Below are 19,102 nucleotides of genomic sequence, written 5' to 3' on the forward strand. Positions count from 1 at the left end.
AGACTCGCATTCTATTCATTAAATGTTCCGCTCGCTTCAATAAGAGGAAGAAAACACCGAACAGAATCGTATATTTTCCGAATTTTTCCGAGTCCAGTATTAAATTGTTTCAACCAATCATTCAAATGCAACACTTTGCCAGAAGATCAGTTTCTACTTTGGTTGATATGAATTTTTCATTTTAAGAAGAAATCAACCACAACTATCTACTCTTGTGTGAACAAACAATCCAAACAGTATTTTTCTGTTCGTGAAACGGTTTTCCTTTAATAATTTCGCTACTTCGACTAAGTTTACTAAAAAAGTGCCTTTCCGAGCTCAAAAATAAGAGATACGTTATTTACAAAGTAGTCCGTGTAGGAGAAGTGCAATAAGTATTTTTCTTTCCCGATCCAGCATCCAGAGAGCCGTAGAATATGAGAATTCTCCATTTCCATTAACTTGGCTGGATTGTTAGGAATGGAAAATATGTTTAGTCCTGTAGGAATGTCGTAAAAAAGGGTATGTTTTCGGTTCAGATGGAGCGGAACATTTCTTCGTCTACTCTTTGTGATGTCCTTGCTATATTTAGACTAGCTGAGTGGTGTATCATTAAGAATTCCAGTTAGACTAGGCTGCCTACACTCTCAGTTTACATCCAGCTTTTAATGATCCGGAAAAGCCAATATTCTGACCTTACTGCTGGATGATAGGAACCCAAGGAGATCTTTGATGATGTTGATAAAACCGACAACATTCTTAGGGGCCTTAGACGTTACCTCGTGAGTATCCAGGACCGGTTTCCCCAAGTAAATGGTTCTTAGGCCAGCCAGATCTGGACACTTGCATACCATGTGTTCAGCTGTTTCTGCTTCTGATCCACAGAGCCTACAAATGTCATCTGCTGACTCTCCCATATGGTACAAATGATATTTGCCCTGTCAGCAGTCCCACCACCAGACGAAGCTCAGCTCGTGACAGATTCAGCAGTTTTCTGGTTTAGGTTGGTGAAATCATCACGAATTTCTTTGACTGAGTAAGTCCAGGAGTGTTTCTTCTGAGGGATATTCTGTTGTTCAACTCCCATTGTTGGACCACTGTCTCATATTGGTCTTTTCCAAGCCCACAGAAAGGCTCAGTCAGAATTGTTAGTCCCAAATACCTCGCAAAATCGCGTATACACTTCATATTTCCCTATACAGAGTGTCCCCGAACGATAAGCATCTGCGTACGTTGATCGCCTCAAAAGATAACATGACCAAGCAATAAGATCAAAGGCGCCGCCTTATGCATAATCGATCCCTCCTAACGACACTACCGACCCTCTTAAGAGCCGCCACTCGAGCAATCGCGTCGGATCCATTTATAAACGAGAGGAGGATAATTTATCATCCATCCACTCCGCCAAATGAGCTTATCGAGAAATATATACCCGTATTTACTTATCTGCCGCTGCCGACGTTGTCGCGTAAGACCTGCACAACCCCCGGCGTAATATCCAATCCCGTAAAACAACGACGCTGTAGATTTCCCTACCAGGAATCTTCCCAGACACCACCGTTTTATGGGCGTATTATATGTATCGAACACCAGTTCTTGTAAGACAGGCGCAATATTGAAATTGCATAACCGATTCGGGTCACGTCTTGCACGGGATAATGTAGATGGCGCTGCGTTCCGTGTAACGTCCCCGTCTCCGCCGGAATTGCATCGTGGAGCATAAGTAGGTCTCTGGGTAGAGTGAGACTGAAAATTTCATTTTTATTCTTGGGATGTGACGGCGTTTCGAAGTGGCCCATAAAAGGAGGGGACGCTCATGTTTCAACGCTCTCAACTGGAACTTTACAGTTTAAATTAGGTGTACTTATCCAGCTCGAGCTCGAGGATCAGGAAGAGGCTGAAATACTCCTGTGAAAAGCTGGATGGAACAAACAAACGGATGCCATCGATGCATTGCATATTCATATTGGGGCAGTAGGTTAGGATAAGCCTCACAATCACAGTAAACAGCTACAGATTCTCTTACAATCCTACTCTCATGAGTCACAATGCTCGCAAATGTGTGTCCTTATGCCATAAAACAACTGACCAGAGGCAATGAAGTAACTCTACTATGGGTACCAGGTTATTGTGGTGTTGAAGGAAATGAAGAAGCCGATCAACTCGCAGAAAGAGCATCAAGGTTAACATCTGCTGGACCTGAGCCTTTCTGTGGGCTTGGAAAAGACAGTGGTCCAACACTGGGAGTTGAACCAACAGAATAACACTCCTGGACTAACTCAGTCAAAGAAATTTGTGATGATGTCACCGACCTACACCAGAAAACTGCTAAAGCTGTCACGAGCTGAGCTTCGGGTGATGGTGGGACTGCTGACAAAGCGCTGTCGGTACAAATATCATTTGTACCGTATGTGAAAGTCAGCAGATGAGATTTGTAGGCTCCGTGGATCAGAAGCAGAAACAGCTGAACACATGGTATGCAAGTGTCCAGAGATGGAGGCCTAAGAACTATTCATATGGGAAACCTGTCCTGGAAAGCCAAGGCCCCTAAGGATGTTGTCGGTTTTATCAACACCATGACGACCTCCTTGGGTTCCTATGAATGAGTAGGGTAGGGTAATTGAGTCACAACGACCCCGGTTCGAATAATAATAAGGCCTTCGCTGGTGACAGACAGCTTGGAAATTACTGCCATGGCGCTTTAATATAACTCAAATTCTTCTACCTATATGACGTTGTTGAAGGGTTCTCATGGACCCTTGCCAGTTGCAGTAAACATCTTCTGACTGAGTTATTCAACAATCCCAAAGATAGACGACCATATTCTCCTTCTGAAAACCCACTTTTCATTTCTCCCTTCTACGATCTACGATAATCGAGTCGTGGTGCAGATCAAGTCATCCGTGCATATCTCCGACGCTTTCCTGAGCACGAAACGACGCAATTCCCTGGATAAACTACGAGTGCAGGCTAGATTAGGGGTGAAAACTGGACCTGTCCCGTCCCTTATTGAAATATACATTTCAATTTATGGCTGGATGAAAGTCTTGGCGCTGTATCTTGGGGCTTTGAATAAATAAGCGATATGAAAACTGGGCGGAAGTAAACGGTGTCTGATAAGCTGGGGTGGCTGAGGAAGGTGAATATTAGGACGGAAGGAACTGAGGGAATGGCTTTGGATGTGGTTCAAGGTGGATTCTGAGTTTTCGCTTTGAATTTGATCTGTTTAAACGTGGACGTCAGCGTTTGGAGTGAGTTTTGACGTTTTCTTGGCTTTCGACTCACAGTCGAGGGTTTATAGGTGTATCAGGTGATGCTGATTGAGTGATTGAACCATCAATCAATTCCTACTTCATATACACTACAAATTCCCAAGCAATTATTCCCTCGCAATTCGTTGGAACGTCCATATAATGTAATTCGAGGGCTTCTTTCGAGGACTATGTAGGCGAGTGCGCCACCTGTCATGAGGTAGCTGGAAGCTGGACTTCTGTAGAACGCTGGAGATTTGCCACATCACCTTCAGAGGAGATAAGGCCTGAGCCTCAACAACAATGTGAGTTCAAGTAAGAGTAACATATTTGGGATGTTCAGAAGACTTTCTATGGGACATAGAAGGTTTACAGTTTCCATAAACCTCAGAAATCTGAGTGCATGTAGGTGGAAAGCCATGCCACATACTTAATTCGAATCAGCGTGGGAAAACAGCAATTTGCCACGGTAGACGTAGGAAGAAACGGCCATTGCAATGCCCCAGGAACCGGCTAATACTCGCAGTGCGAGACCGTTCCTCGGCTTGCTGAAACCGGCTATGTGATTACATTAAAATTTCAACAACGCATAACAAACGGCAGAAATAAATCATGACCGCGGACGGGACGCGGCTAAATAATGTAGTAAAAGGCGCAGTCGACTGCGAGGAATCGTGAAAAATTTGCCGGTAGGCGTTTTTCATCTCTGAATTATATATGGCATGTTTACGAGGTTTGGGAGGGTTGGGAGGAGGTGTGAATAGAGCGGGTGTTGACGGTTGTCTTTTACGCATGTTTTTTCGTGTTTGCAAGACGCTCCTCGAATCCGGATAATCCAAAAGTGGATTAGATTTTTTTCGGTCGTGCCGGAATCCTTCGATTGGTATTATTATTTGAACCGGGGTCGTTATGACTCGGTTAGCCTACCCTACTCATTCATAGGAACCCAAGGAGGTCGTCAATGGTGTTGATAAAACCGACAACATCCTTAGGGACCTTGTCCGTTACCTCGTGAGTATCCAGGACCGGTTTCCCCATATGAATTTTTACATAACACTGATAATTATTGAAAAGGCACAGGGTTATTTGTAGGAATATCCACCTCGTCTGGAGAACGCACGAAACAAAACTGAAGATGAATTAGAAGGTAGACGTTATATCGAATTGAATGGTAGGGGTGAGGTATTTCGTGGCAATACAAATTAAGGCTGTGAATTAATTTATCCGCTCACCTACCCATGTAATTGAAGCCTTTAATTTATTTCATCATATTCCTGACCGTCTATAACTATAACTGCTGAAAAACGACTTCTATTCAACCCCCAATCTAGGAGAGATTTCCCCATATGAGTGGTTCTTAGGCCAGCCAGCTCTGGACACTTGCATACCAAGTGTTCAGCTGTTTCTACTTCTGATCCACAGAGCCTAAAAATTTCATCTGCTGACTTTCCCTACGGTACAAATGATATTTGTACCGACAGTGCCCTGTCAGCAGTCCCACCATCTCCCGAAGCTCAGCTCGTGACTGCTTGAGCAGTTTTCTGGTGTAGGTCTGTTCTTAGTGAAGGATCTATCTATGGGATCTTTATAACAAGTTACAGTTTACGACTGTTTTCATATCGTCTGTCTATTGACTAGGAGATTGTCTTCTACTTCTATAGGAATCAGGTCTTGGTCTAGGTCCACTGAGCATTCAAGAATCAGACATGCCTAGTACCATTTTAGATGCAGAAAGTCGTGGGAGATATTTCGCTTAAAGCAAGTGATCTATCCCTAGCATGCAGCCCCTTCATCAAAGCAAGCCCCCATCGACCTGAAGCTGTTTCTATTCACTTGATTATCGCAGTGAATGCGAGAATTGTTTTTCTTCGTACGACGAAACGTCGGAAGCTGGCCCACACAACAGCCCTGCCTCTGTCGAAGTGGGGTTATCGAGAGGACCTTATAAATGACTGCTCGGATCCCCTGTCAGCGCCATCCACATGGGACCTCGTTAAGTCTGGCGGCCGTCCATACATCAAACTAATTTCGTTATGGCCCGATTCTTACGGCCTATTGGCCCCAGTTCGACATGCCGAGGTCGGTTTAGTAAATGGCCGGTGAAGAGGGATTGAATCTTCCGTATTTATCCTGGTCTTGCTCGGAAGTTGCGGATTGATGGTGGGTTTTCTGGAGGGGTCGGGATTTCGAGGCTTCTTCCGGGGAAGAAATGGAACAGATGATGCGTTCTGTACGAGAGACTGATGCGGGGAATGACTAGGACGAATTTCCTCCGCTATGAGGCTACAGAAATAATGAGGGGAGACTGACGGCGAGGATCAAAACCCCAAAATGACCTTGCAAAATTTTTCTATACTTCAGACAGGCGATACTTGATTCATCTGATTTTGAATATGCTCCAGGAGATTTTGAGAGAGTTCTCTACAGAATTCCTCACCCTATAAAAGGAGATTTGAGAGAATTTCGTTTCACATTGCGACCTTAAGGTCTATTGTGTTGCCAATCGGATCTGCTGACATCTGTACTGCATCAAGGCCTTTCCTGCTTTGATAACAGCCTGGTTTTTCCAAGATGATGTCTCAAGAGAGGTCTTCCCGGGTTTCGTCGCCAATTTTGCCAAACCAACACCAAGAGGGAACTGAATAGATCTCGCACCCGATTCTATCCCAGCAGTACGCCATTGGATGGGTTGAATCGAACCCTTCCGGATTGCGGCCACGTTGACGACCTATATCGGCGTTTTCCCTTCGTGCGCGTAAAAAATTGCGATCGCTTTATCCGGAAAACCCGATCGTCGTCCGATACAAACGGCCCAGGCATTTTCGAGTGACACTGGGGTCTTTTATGCTTCATTTTGTTTGGGCAGACTGGGAAGTGTAGAATGGGGTGCTTTGTAGCATAAAAAATGTAGGTATCGGGTATTTGCACGGTCCTTCTTAACCGATCGTACAAATAGACTCGGATGACTGATGAGTTTATTCACTCACATCATCGTTATCGGATGGATTTAATAGGGTAGAAAAATTCTCGCAGATGCAGCCTCTTCTGCGGATTTTATAGCTCGGAATATCGGTGAGAAATGGTGCTTAGGGAGTAGTTGAGCGAGAAGAAGAAAAATAAGACATGATCGTTAAAGCGGACTGATCGTTGGAACACGATGATTCGATAACCATCTCTCATATACTGACAGCTTCATCGATTCTGTGGTGGCAAAAGCATTTAAACATTTAAACAGAATTCCGACTTTTAACTCAGAATTCTGTCTTGTATCTCAGAATTCCGACTCTCAACTCAGAATTCCGACTCTCAACTCAGAATTATGACCGGTATCTCAGAATTATGACCTGTATCTCAGAATTCTGACTTGTATCTCAGAATTCTGACTTGTATCTCAGAATTCTGACCTGTATCTCAGAATTCTGATTGGTATATCTCAGAATAATCACCATTCTCCGAGAATTCTGCCTTGTATCTCAGAATTCTGACTAGAAGCCTTGTCTGGCTCAGGTCTATGAACCCATTGGGCAGCTATAACAAGCCAGAATCACCAGAGAATGGAGTATCAATTTGGCAAGTTACCATTTGTAACCAAAACAGGTCTCCGCAAATTGAACTATGTTTTCATCTTCGTCAACTCTTCCAATGATACCAGTGAACATAATACCCTAAAATTAGCCGCCATTTTTAGTAAAACCTAATTTCCGAAGATGTTTCAGTTTCAATTCGATTGAAAACCTTGTTTCCATTCTTTTGCATCAATAGAAGTTACTTCATTCTTCATTTAGTCTCTTTCTTCTCTCCCTACCTCCACATGTGAGGTGTTAGAGCCATCTGCTAATAAGTGAGGACTTGTCTGGTGGACCTAGATGTCTATTTTGAAGAAGAACAAGATTTCTCATGTACATCTATAAACTATTGTGATCCCCGGGCCCATAACCTGTCGACAGGCAGCCAGGCGCCCCCAAATCCAATCGAAACCCATCCGAACTCTAACAACCAGCGAACAAATCACGACTCGTTCCCGACATTATTCATGGTCCTTCATTTCCGACAAGTATTTGAACATAACGGGTCATCTATCAAAACGTGCCTGGTCGCGAAAAAAAAAACGGCGATATAGAGTATATAATAAATACCGCCGGTCGTATTCGGCATGCCATCGAGCGTTCCTGCACCAGTGTGCATTGAATTAATGGAATTTTTTACTGTGAGCACGGAGCTGGAAAATCACGACGAAAAATTACCCTGACAGCTATGCAAATGAGCTGGGATCGTTCATTTATTATTCGTTACGAGACGTGTGGGCGCGCAGTAGCTGGATAGTCGAGTCCCGCTGTGAAATGCTCCTTGAATTACGCTTTTTTTCGATTGTTTGTCTTTTATAGTTGGTGCATATGGAATTTTATGTTCGATTGTACGATTTTCAAATCATTAATTCAGCTGAAACGATATCACAAGAATAATTAGCGGGTGTAAACGAAATGGTTGATTGAATACCAAAAATTAAGGTTCCGACTCCTCTTCTTTTTCATCTTGGCTATGTCAAGAGTCAGAATTCTGAGGTGCAAGTCAAAATTATGAGTTACAAGTCAGAATTCTGAGTTCCAGTCAAAATTCTGAGATACAAGTCAGAATTATGTGTTGCAAGTCGAAATTCTGAGATACCAGTCAGAATTCTGAGACACAGGTCAGAATTCTGAGATAAAAGTCAAAATTCTGATACACAGGTCAGAATTTTGAGATACAAGTCAGAATTCTGTGTTGCAAGTCAAAATTCTGAGATACAGGTAAGAATTCTGATATACAGGTCAGAATTCTGAGATACCAGTAAGAATTCTGAGATACAGGTCAGAATTCTGAGACACAGGTCGGAATTCTGGAACGGAATTCTAAATTCCGAGGTACAAGTGAGAATTCTGAGATACAAGCCAGAATTCTGCGTCAAGAGTCGTAATTCTGAGATACAAGCCAGAATTCTGGGTTGAAAGTCGTAATTCTGAAATGGAAATCGAAGAAATTTTGCGATACATGTCGAAATTTTGAGATACAAGTCAGAATAATTCTGACGTAAAAGTAGGAATTCTAAGATACAAACCAGAATTTTCAAATACAAGTCAGAATTCTGAGTAACAAGAAATGGCATTCGAGTAATTCTGCCCCTAGTGCCCGAATTCTTATGTTGTATTCTAGAATCCCTTCTTGTATCTCAGAATTCCTACCCACAAGTGAGAATTTTGACCTGTGTCTCAGAATTCCAACATGCTACTCAGAACTCTGCCTTCAGATCACAATTTCTACTTGCAAGTCCGAATTTTACATTCAGAAGAAACATTTTTGTGTGGTGCTCAAACTCAGTCGTAGATTACGACACCAAAATAAATTATTCTGCCTTTCCTCCTAACATGAGCTGAACTAACCTAACCTAAATACTAATGATTAACATATTTGATAACAGCACCAGAATTAATGATTCTGCTTTTCTTTCTCAATTTACCTCTCACAACCTAACCCAACGGAGCCTAACCTAAACTGAACCTAACCTAACCTCAACTGAACCTAACCTAACCTGTTCCAACCTCATTTTTACCCAAATCAACAATTCTTATTACCCTATTCTCAACCTCATCTCACTAGAAATATGCATTTCTTCAAATTCAGCAAAATCAATGATTCAGCTCCTCTTTTGAACGACAAAGAATCAGATGAGGGTAAAATAAATCGTCAACACTTCTTCTATCAAATGTCAATCTCATACTTTTTGAGAAAAAAAGCTTGAGAGGTTATCATAGCAGGAAGTTGCATTGAAAAGAAGCAATACTAACAGACAGAATAATTTTGTTGATGTTGATTCAAATGCATCACCGCTGGAGGCCAACTGTCAGCGTCAACGGACTTGCACAACATAAACACATCCCAGTCCCACTTTGATTCTTGTTCGACCCCAGATGAGACATATCTCAGTCAATCCCCGCCAACACCGAGAGATATCGACGGAGAACCTTCTGGCGTAGTGTCATCCCTCCCATAATCCATATGCAATGTTGTCGGCGTCATTCCGAATTATTCAATCTGACATTTCCAGATATGCAAATGCCAGGATTTCGGTAACTCCAAATCCGGCCGAGTCAGACGACAGGTTTCGAAAGGATCGCTGGTCCTTGGAATTACCATATTATTGGCGGATTAGATCGCGAATTATGTCTCGATCCGGCTTGTCGGCAGGCGACTGGCGCTTTCTAGGTCCTGGGTTATCGAAAGTGCCATGTTTAACCACGCCGGCAGATCAGTAGACAGTGCTACTTAGGCGAGATGCTCTCTTCATCAATGTTATGTCTGTTGGATCGATCAAAAGAAGTCGATGTGATGAATTATCGTAGTAGTATATCAAGGGGAGTTCTGCCTCACTGTCAAAAAATGAGGGAGAACTCTCTTTGATATACTACTTACGTTTTGACAGTGAGGAAGAACTCTTCTTTATATACTAATCACTTTTTGACAGTGAGGCAGAACTCTCTTTTATATACTAATCACTTTTTGACAGTGAGGCAGAACTCTCCTCGATATACCACTCTTTTTTTGACAGTGAGGCAGAACTCTCTTTGATATAGGATAGGAAGGAGTAGTATATCAAAGAGAGTTCTGCCTCACTGTTAAAAAGTGAGGCAGAACTCTCTCTGATATACTACTCACTGTTTGACAGTGAGGCAGAACTCTCTTTTATATACTAATCACTTTTTGACAGTGAGGCAGAACTCTCTTTTATATACTAATCACTTTTTGACAGTGAGGCAGAACTCTCTTTGATATAGGATAGGAAGGAGTTGTATATCAACTCTCTATGATATACTACTCACTTTTTGACAGTGAGGCAGAACTCTCTTTGATATACTACTCCTTCCTATCCGTTCCTCAATATAATTCGCAACATTCTGCGATCTCCAAGCAAAACAATCCAACTACCCTCTCACCCTTTCAGGTAAGGTGCGGAGGGTTTCGAAAAAATCCGTTGGACGACTAGTTTTGAGGGGTAGATCGGGTTTACATCGTTGTGTAATGGTTACCACTGTTTGTTGACGTATTTCCTTCCGTCTCCATCCCTCATTTGTACGTGAAACGTCCGATCAATGCAGTTGCCGGATATAGCAAGTATACACCGGCGGTTTTAATGCAGATTGCCCAATTTGATCAAAGGCTTGTCTGCACCGAAGCGTAGACAGTAGAATTAATAAGCGCCCCATGTTGGGGGTAATGTTGGTATAGGGATGCAACTCCCTCATGCGGCAGTTGGAGGTGGTAATCCCTAATGGTTTGGACATTGAATCTCGGTCTTTGTATGGGGAGTCCCTGATTGATCTTGTAGTTATTAGGAATATCTGATAACTGCGGGTTTCGTGTTTGGTTCAATGAAAATTCAACAATTTGTGGTGGAAAGTTAAGAACTAAAGAAGAAATACTTTAAAGTAATAACACGAAAAATCAACAGGACAGGACAACAGAACATTGTGGTCTACCAACTGAAAAGTTTTCAGAGAAAGGTCGATGTTATGAGGGCCATTATCGGATAAAAAGAGGGTGAAAATTCGATACACGACTCCGGGAAAAATTCCGGGCCAACTCCAGAGCGAGGGAAGAGGGAGAATCTGCTCGGAATATGCTATTGCTTTTTTTACGATTAGGGACGATCTCGGTAAGGAAATATCACTGCAATCTTGCTTTATGGCCCAATAAAAATCATGACAGCGTGTTAGAATTGGCACGAATCCTGTTCCGTTTCCCGTTCGTCGAATTCACAGCTGGCGATTCTCTAATTTTATCGAATGAGGTCCGAATTTTATAATTTAAGTTACGTGTTTTATATCTGGCGTTCGTAGAAATGCCGTTGCTGGCTGGGGAGAAACGCTGAGACGTTAAATTTGCTGGGCGAGCGGGGATTCTGTCGAAGTTGCTGATTTGTGGATATCCTTCGTTCGATTTCACACTGTAACTGGTGAAAAACAACCCTTATACCCTACTGGTCGAGCAGAACTGGAAAATTCTTGTCTCCAATTATGAAACAACATAACATAGGATAGCCAAGGGTGTACACGCCATGTATAACGAAAAAGAGTCAAAAACAAAAGCTTTTTTTAGTTATTCAATGAATTTCGTTGATTCGAGAACTGTTGAATGGATTCTGAGTTTCCTCATACAAGAATAACGAATACTGATATCCGAAAATTCGACAAAAAATCAAATTTTATCCCAAATTTTCTCCAAGTGCATTCTTACTTTTTCTGCACATACAACAGATCACATTTTACGAAGCAATTCGCTGATGGCAGTCGATAAAGTTGTCGAGAATATTCCACTTCACTCAAAACCCTCTCCCAATCCCCGCAAATGCTGAAAAAAGCCGCATTGCAGAGTCATACCGCGCGAAAACCTTTTGTGGATCATTACCATAATTGAATTCTTCGAGTACCATCGAACTGAATCTGCAAATTCGAGAGATTGAACGAGATGCCGCGTAATTGCATTCTAGCCTTGGGAAAGATCCTCTTGAAAAAAATTCGCGGACGCGAATGAGCCACTCCAAATTATGATTTATCCGAAAGGGAAGGGTTGAAAGGGAGCGAGAGGGTGAGATATAATTGATAGCGGGTGTATCAGATACAATATCCGGAAAATTATGAAGCTTTAAGCCTTAGGCTCAATATTGACAAAACCTAAATCCTGGTAAGTCCGCCAGAAAGCCTTCAATCAGATATCAGCCTGGAGGTTGAAACTCTAGCACAGGTCGAGCAGTTCAAATACTTGGGAAGCTTCATAAATACTAGAGCTAACCTGGACACGGAAATACACAACCGTATCAGTTCAGCATCACGGGCATTCTGGAGGTTAAAAGACAGAGTGTTTCAAAATAAGGACCTCAATCTGAAGACCAAGACAGATGCTTACAAAGCAGTGGTCCTCCCAACGCTTCTTCACGGAAACGAAAGCTGGACTCCCTACAGGCCACACATTAAACAGCTTGAAAAAACGCAACAACGTCATCTGAGACAAAAAATGCACATCAGATGGTTCCACAAAGTTTCAAATGCAGAAGTCTTGCAGCGCGCGAGTTGTATAACAGTTGGGACTCAAGTAACGAGGGCCCGACTCAGATGGAGCGGCCACATTCTGAGGATGCAAGACACAAGACTCCCCAAAATAGCTCTGTAAGGGGAATTTACAGAGGGAGCTCGAAAACCTGGAGGCCAGTATAAGCGGTTTAAGGATATACTGCATCAATCAGTTAATGCCAATTATAACTGGGAACAACTAGCGTTAGACAGATCACAGTGGAGGTCTTTGGTTCACAGCTATAATGGAGACTCGAGAAGAATACAGCGGCGGCCAGATCTGGTTGGTGACTATCCATGAGTGTGGAACGATCTGTAGGTCACGGTTGGGTCTCTTCGGTCACAGGAGGGCACACAGTCGCAATAAGACTCCAATGCTTCGTGGCCTTCATTTTTCAATCTAAATATTCACCAAGACACCTTCGAAAATCCTTCCCATTGCTCCTAAGAAATTAGGACCAAGGTAAACTTCGAATTTATTCAGGAAAAACCGACAAATTTCCCGAAATATCCGAAGCCCCTATTCAAATCTCCCAAATCTCGTTAGTCGAATCAATGTTTCCAACATAACCAAATGGAAAAACCCCCTCCGACATTGTCAACTTTCTACGGACCTCTCTGAACCCCCAGGAGTAGAAGAGGAAAACGGAAAATCCAATTTTTAATTACGATGCAAATAATGGAAGGAAAGTTTTCGCTCAGAAACAGAACCGACTTCTTTTCCCATGCATTAAGTCCATTGTCGGCTGGCAGATGAGGAAGTTTTTAGGATACGAACCATTGTTAGCTGCAGGGGGTTGAAAATAAATCGATTTTCATTACAACGATCGGATGTAAATCGGGACAGTCATTAGGACGTGGAATTTTCCGAGAAACTTTCGCATTAGACGGCAGGAAGTTTTCTCCATCGAGGATTTTTAAGGTCAATTCAATGAAGAGACTGAAGAAGAGATTGAAGTAGTCGTGTAGCGTGCTCAAAGTGTTACTAGACATCAAAATAGGCGAGGATATTTGTTTCCAAATATCCATTTCTCTTCTTCTGGTAGCATGGCCAAGATTTCTCTTATTGAACACAATCAATGATCGCCAGTACAACATACGCCACTCAGAAAAGCGATCTTGCTCACTATGTTACAGAGAGTAAACAAAATCGGGTTCGACAACTTGGAGTCCCTCCTCCCATCTAATTGTCGTCGATAGATCAGCCGTACCGTCAGACCGGGCCGACCGAGAGCATCTATAACCCAATATCGCGAGCAGGAAATACACGCCCGGCCGGGACAGATGTAAGCGACGTTCTTATAACGCCCACGTCCGTAACCGGTAATAAATGGTGCTCCGGGCCCGGTGACATTGCTAGATTGCGATTTCGGGAAATACATGTGGCACCCGCTTATCAGAAATAATGGCAGACGGCCGAATAAGATGAATCGGTCTTATTATAAAGTCGTTCATCTCGTCGGACGTCCTAAGAGGTTATAATTAGAGTTTGCGAGGGGCGTGTGAGTTATCGGCGGTCGCCGATAGGTGGCGACGCGTGCGGGAACCGGTTCGAACTGGTTATTAAGTATTTGCACTTGGCGCGACGTGGAGTAACGCGTTTTGTAGCGAGTGTTGCTGATTCCTCCATCGATTTGGGGGATTTACGGCGTTTTGGTCGGTGCAATTTGTTATGGGGAATCTCGAAGGAACTTGTTGATTGTGGTTGATGAGACGTTGTTTGATCTGTGCTGCCTTTAATTCGAAACTCTCCAGATCCTGGGGGTTAGTCCTTCAAACTACCTCTAGATGTAGAATAAAATGCTTAGTGTTGATGATGACTTTGGTCTGGGATTTGCACCAGGGTTCTCTACTGACATGGTAGTGCCGTAATACCATAAAGCAACTGGCCAGAGGCAATAAAGTGACGCTACTATGGGTACCAGGGTATTGTGGTGTTGGAGGAAATGAAAAAGCCGATGAACTTGCAGAAAGAGCATCAAGGTTAACACCAGCTGGACCTGAGCCTTCCTTTGAGCTTGGAAAAGACCAATATAAGGCAGTTGTCCAACAATGGGAGTTGAACAACAGAATAACCCTTTGGAGAAACACTCCTGGACTTACTCAGTCAAAGAAATTCGTGATGATTTCACCGACCAACACCAGAAAACTGGTAAAGCTTTCACGAGCAGAGCTTCGGATGATGGTTGGACTGCTGACAGGGCACTTCCTTCACAAATATCATTTGTACCATATGGAAAAGTCAGCAGATGACATTTGTAGGGTCTGTGGGTCAGAAGCAGATACAGCTGAACACATGGTATGCCAGAGCTGGCTGGCCAAAGAACCATTCATATAGGCAAACCTGTCCTGGATTCATTCATTCATTGCTGTATCCCGTTATCGGGAATAAATCTACAAAAAGAAGAAAAAAAAAAATTTGAACAGACTTGTAACTTCTCAGTGCTAGTTGCGACTGTGTGCCCTCCTGTGACTAAAGAGACCCAACCGTGACCTGCAGATCCTTCCACACTCAGGGCATGGATAGTCTCCAACCAGATCTGGCCGCCGCTGTATCCTTCTCGATTCTCCATTATAACTGTGGACCAAAGACCTCCACTGTGACCTGTCTAACGCTAGTTGTTCCCAGTTATGATTAGCATTAACTGATTTTAGGGATTGATGTAGTGTATCCTTAAACCGCTTATACTGGCCTCCTGGTTTCCGGGCTCCCTCAGTGATTTCGCCGTATAGAGCTATTTTGGGGAGTCTGGGGAGTCTTGGGGAGTCTCTGTCCTGGATACTCACTCACCAAGGAACCTAAGGATGTTGTCGGTTTTATCAACACCATTGAAGACCTTCTTGGGTTTCTATGAATGGATAGGGTAGAGAACAAAAGATCTACATGGTCTGCTGGATGGAACAAATAAACGAAAGAGTTCAATGTATTCTGATGTGGTGACAGTTCTTCCACATGGATACAGGATAAGCCTAACAATCACAGTAAAAAGCTACAGCTTCTGCCACCATCCTTATCTCATGAGTCGATTAACTTGCAGAAAAAGCATCAAGGTTTACACCTGCTGGACCTGCCTTTCTATGAGCTTGGGAAAAATCAATATAAGGCAGCTGTCCAACAATGGGAGTTGAACAATAAAAAAACCTTTGGAGAAGCACTCCCGGACCTACTCAGTCAGAGAAATTAGTGATGATTTCACCGACCTACACCAGAAAACTGCTAAAGCTGCCAAGAGCTGAGCTTCGGGTGTTGGTGGGACTGCTCACAGGGCACTGTCGGTACAAATATCATTTTTACAGCATGGGAAAGTCAGCAGATGAGATTTGTAGGCTCTGTGGATAAGAAGCAGACACAGCTGAACAAATGGTATGCAAGTGTCCAGAGCTGGAAGAACCATTCACATATGGAAACTTAGAACAGAGAAGGACGTCTGTTTGACTCACCACTCTAGTCGATGATCTGTAGGCAGGTGCTTCAGCAGCGATAGGACTGGGCACAAACAACATACATTCTGAGACTTCTAAAGAAGTATTTTTCTTCACGGAACTGGCAAACTGAAGAACCCACACCAATGAGGTGATGAATTGGATACTGCCTTTTCCCCTGGAGGATCTACTTTGCAAAATATGAGATAGGTACATAGCTAAATCACTTTCAGATCCTCATCCACTTGTCAGAGATTGGCTCCTAACAACGCGGTGTTTTGTTCAATAACGAGAACCGGGGAGAGATTCAACAACATTCTCCGAGGAGTTTCGTATTTCTCAATCTCGGATATCAACACGGTCCCATTACAATCCATAATTTAACATCCCATCCTCCCGGGGGAACATCTGAGCAGCAGATTAACGAGCCATAAGTAATATATCAATTTCCAGTTCGCCACGGTCGGGATCCATAACTGCAACTGCATAAATTTCCATCGCCATCTCTAACTTTCGACCGATTTGAGGGGATTTGAAGCAATGGTCCCGGCATAATGTAATTGCGGCTAATTTCCTCGCTGCCAACGATCCGAATACGTCACTAATTGTTATCGCGAGAGCGAGTTATCTGGAGAAACAGGAACTCGATTACATCGACATCATCATCTCCCCCATTCACGGACGATCAATTTCTGAACGGCATAGATTTACGAGTAGTTTCGGCGACGGCGTCGGCTGAGCGTCTTGACGCTCAACAAGGATTGGAGGAGACTGGGCGTTCACGGTCATTATGACCGTTAACGCCGCAAAAATTGGCGTTTTATGGCCAAGTCTGGGGCGTCTGGTATCGGAACATCCTTATGGGTTTGTTATTTCCGATGATAGTCTTCGTGGAGGCTGCACCAGGAAGGATTTAAGTGCTGTCGATATTCTGGTAAAAATGACATCTATATACTCTCGAGGGCCAGTCATTCTAACAGTAACAAAGCTGATAGGGAAGGGCCGAAGGCAAGAACAACAAGGTCACTTTGCCCTGGGTTTCTGGTCTCTGAGGAATCAGAGGAATCTAAGATGCCAACACCCTTGCCAGAATGAGGCAAGGACAAACTTTACTTACTGTCACAGAAACTCCACTTACTGGCCCAGAGTGTAGTATGAAAGAAGAACCACTAAGAAAGATTTTCTGGAGAAGGAAGAAACCAACAGAGAAACCCTCTAGAGGAATCTTCCATTGCGCCAGAGGTTGCAATGGCGAGGCATTCTGTAACCAGGTGAACAGCAGTTTCCTCCTTTTTCCCTTTGGAAGAGTTTCCTTCTCGTTTCCACAGAAACAACAATCATCAGTTCCTGATGAGCCAATTCTCATCATATGCTTTCTAGGGTGACATTGTCCTGTGAGGAGAAGGCACCTTATTCTTATTGGATCTTCTTGGATCGTTTCAAAATCCGAAGGAACTTTTTGGAATGATCCATTCCTGGAAGATTTCTCCAGAGTGTCACTCTCTTTGTTTCTTACTTCTCCAGAAAATCCTTTCATAGTGGCATTTTCCTATACCACAGAAAGGTTGTAGGTCAGTAAGTGGCGTTTGTGTTCCTTTTCTGGCGAGGAGCTAGCCTTAGGTGCTCTTAGGCTACAGTTCAACCTTTCTGATGAACTTAAACAACTGTCTTAACTCTCAGGTGTTGTCATCTACTCACAAAACTTTCTGCATAACCCTTACTCTGCTTGGCTTTGAAGCTTTCGAGGTACTTCTTGGAATATCTACAGAGGACAGTCCACTGAAGTACTCTAAGTTAAGTTCTCCTTTTTCTAGATCTATTTTTCCACACCACAGAAGAGCCAACTCCATTCCTCTGCTTCACGAGTGCCCGAGAACTGAAACCAAGTAGTTGCTGATCTTCGGTATAGCTTGGGAAGTCCACCAAGGCAGTCGAATGGTATCTTTGATGGGGTAGCATTGGTGCTCGATCCTGACAGTATAACTGTCAGACTATAACGCACTGCTGAAGGCTCTGGAAGATTTTTGGAAGGATATCAGGGTTCCATCACACCATGACTCAAAATTCTTCCTAAGGTGGGCTATGTAGGTTTGGCAGTTGATGAATCGTATCTGGCGGAGAGACCAGACTCATCACAAGCTTTCTTATTTGCAATCAGGAGACCATTGTTCTTCAATCTCTCAACTAACCACTAGTATTTCGATAAAAGTCTCCATTGAACTTTGAAAGCTATGGAAATGATAATCTTTACACAGTATCTGCTGAAGATGAAAGCCTCTAAATCTGCTGTAACTATTTTCGAATTACAACTCTGAGTGGAGGAAGAACTGGCACTCCATCTACAACACAAAGCGCATTCATGAGGCGGATTCTTCGATTTACTACCCTCCGTCTCCCCTCTCGAGTAGTACAATTATTCAAAACGTACAAACGCGGCGCGAATTAGACTTTTTATGATTTCGAAGGCGTCTCACAGTGCCTCGGGTGAGACGGGGAGTTTGGCAAGCGTGCCGTGAACACCGGGAAAGAAATCAACCCCTTGTATTGCGTTATTGGATCGGCTGATGGGGTGCGTGTTCGCGGAAGATTAGGCGCGACGGTATTTAGGTTGTGATTTGGCAAATTGATTAGTTCGTCGAGGTTGAAGGGGCGGTTGTAGTTACGTGGAAAAGTTCATGACACCAGACCGTTTGTATTTGTCGTAATCGAGCAGGGTTTTTTTTTCAGTTTGGTTTCAGGATATGCGTCCCATTGAGCTACGGTGGAAGCCTTAGCAACGCTGATTTTATAACAGAAATCCCAATTGGATCAGACGAATATAACAGGAGATATCGCAGATTGAAAATTGCAATTTTTGAAAAATACCATTTCGAAGATTAAAATCTAAACGGAGGGAGATAGGCTTTCGGAATTGCCTAGACTAGAATTGGAGGCTCATCTAAACCCTGTTGATGAGCCACGAAAGACCACAGCAACAGCAAAATCATGGATTTTGGGACTCACAAAACGTAGCCACAAAAAATTTAACCTCATCACTAACAAATCTTCAATATCACCGATTCAAAACCATAGTCAGGGTCAATCATACGCGTCAATTGAACCTCGAGGCCCACGTTTTCATCATTGAGCCATAGATTCCACCCTACACCTAATCGAATCAACAAAAAACAGAAGTAACGCCCGCGCAAACTCCTCGGCTCCAATTAACTAAAGCTCCAAATCCCCTTCAGTTTCAAAATCCCTTTCGACTGGATGCCGTGTAATGCGATTTAGAAAAATAAATCCTCGAAGATAATTGACATCGTTATCTGACCCACCTAATTGGCCCCATCTCATTTTCTCCAAGGA

The 19,102-nt window shown here is 43.2% G+C and overlaps 1 protein-coding gene across 2 annotated transcripts in view; it reads left to right on the plus strand.

Moving 5' to 3' along the window:
* The window catches only part of LOC123320360 (TWiK family of potassium channels protein 7-like), a 183,588-nt gene that overhangs the window by 92,178 nt on the left and 72,308 nt on the right, over positions 1–19,102 (plus strand). The window lies entirely within an intron of this gene.

The sequence above is a fragment of the Coccinella septempunctata genome, chromosome 9 (assembly GCF_907165205.1).
Source record: "Coccinella septempunctata chromosome 9, icCocSept1.1, whole genome shotgun sequence".
Taxonomy (NCBI): Eukaryota; Metazoa; Arthropoda; class Insecta; order Coleoptera; family Coccinellidae; genus Coccinella; species Coccinella septempunctata.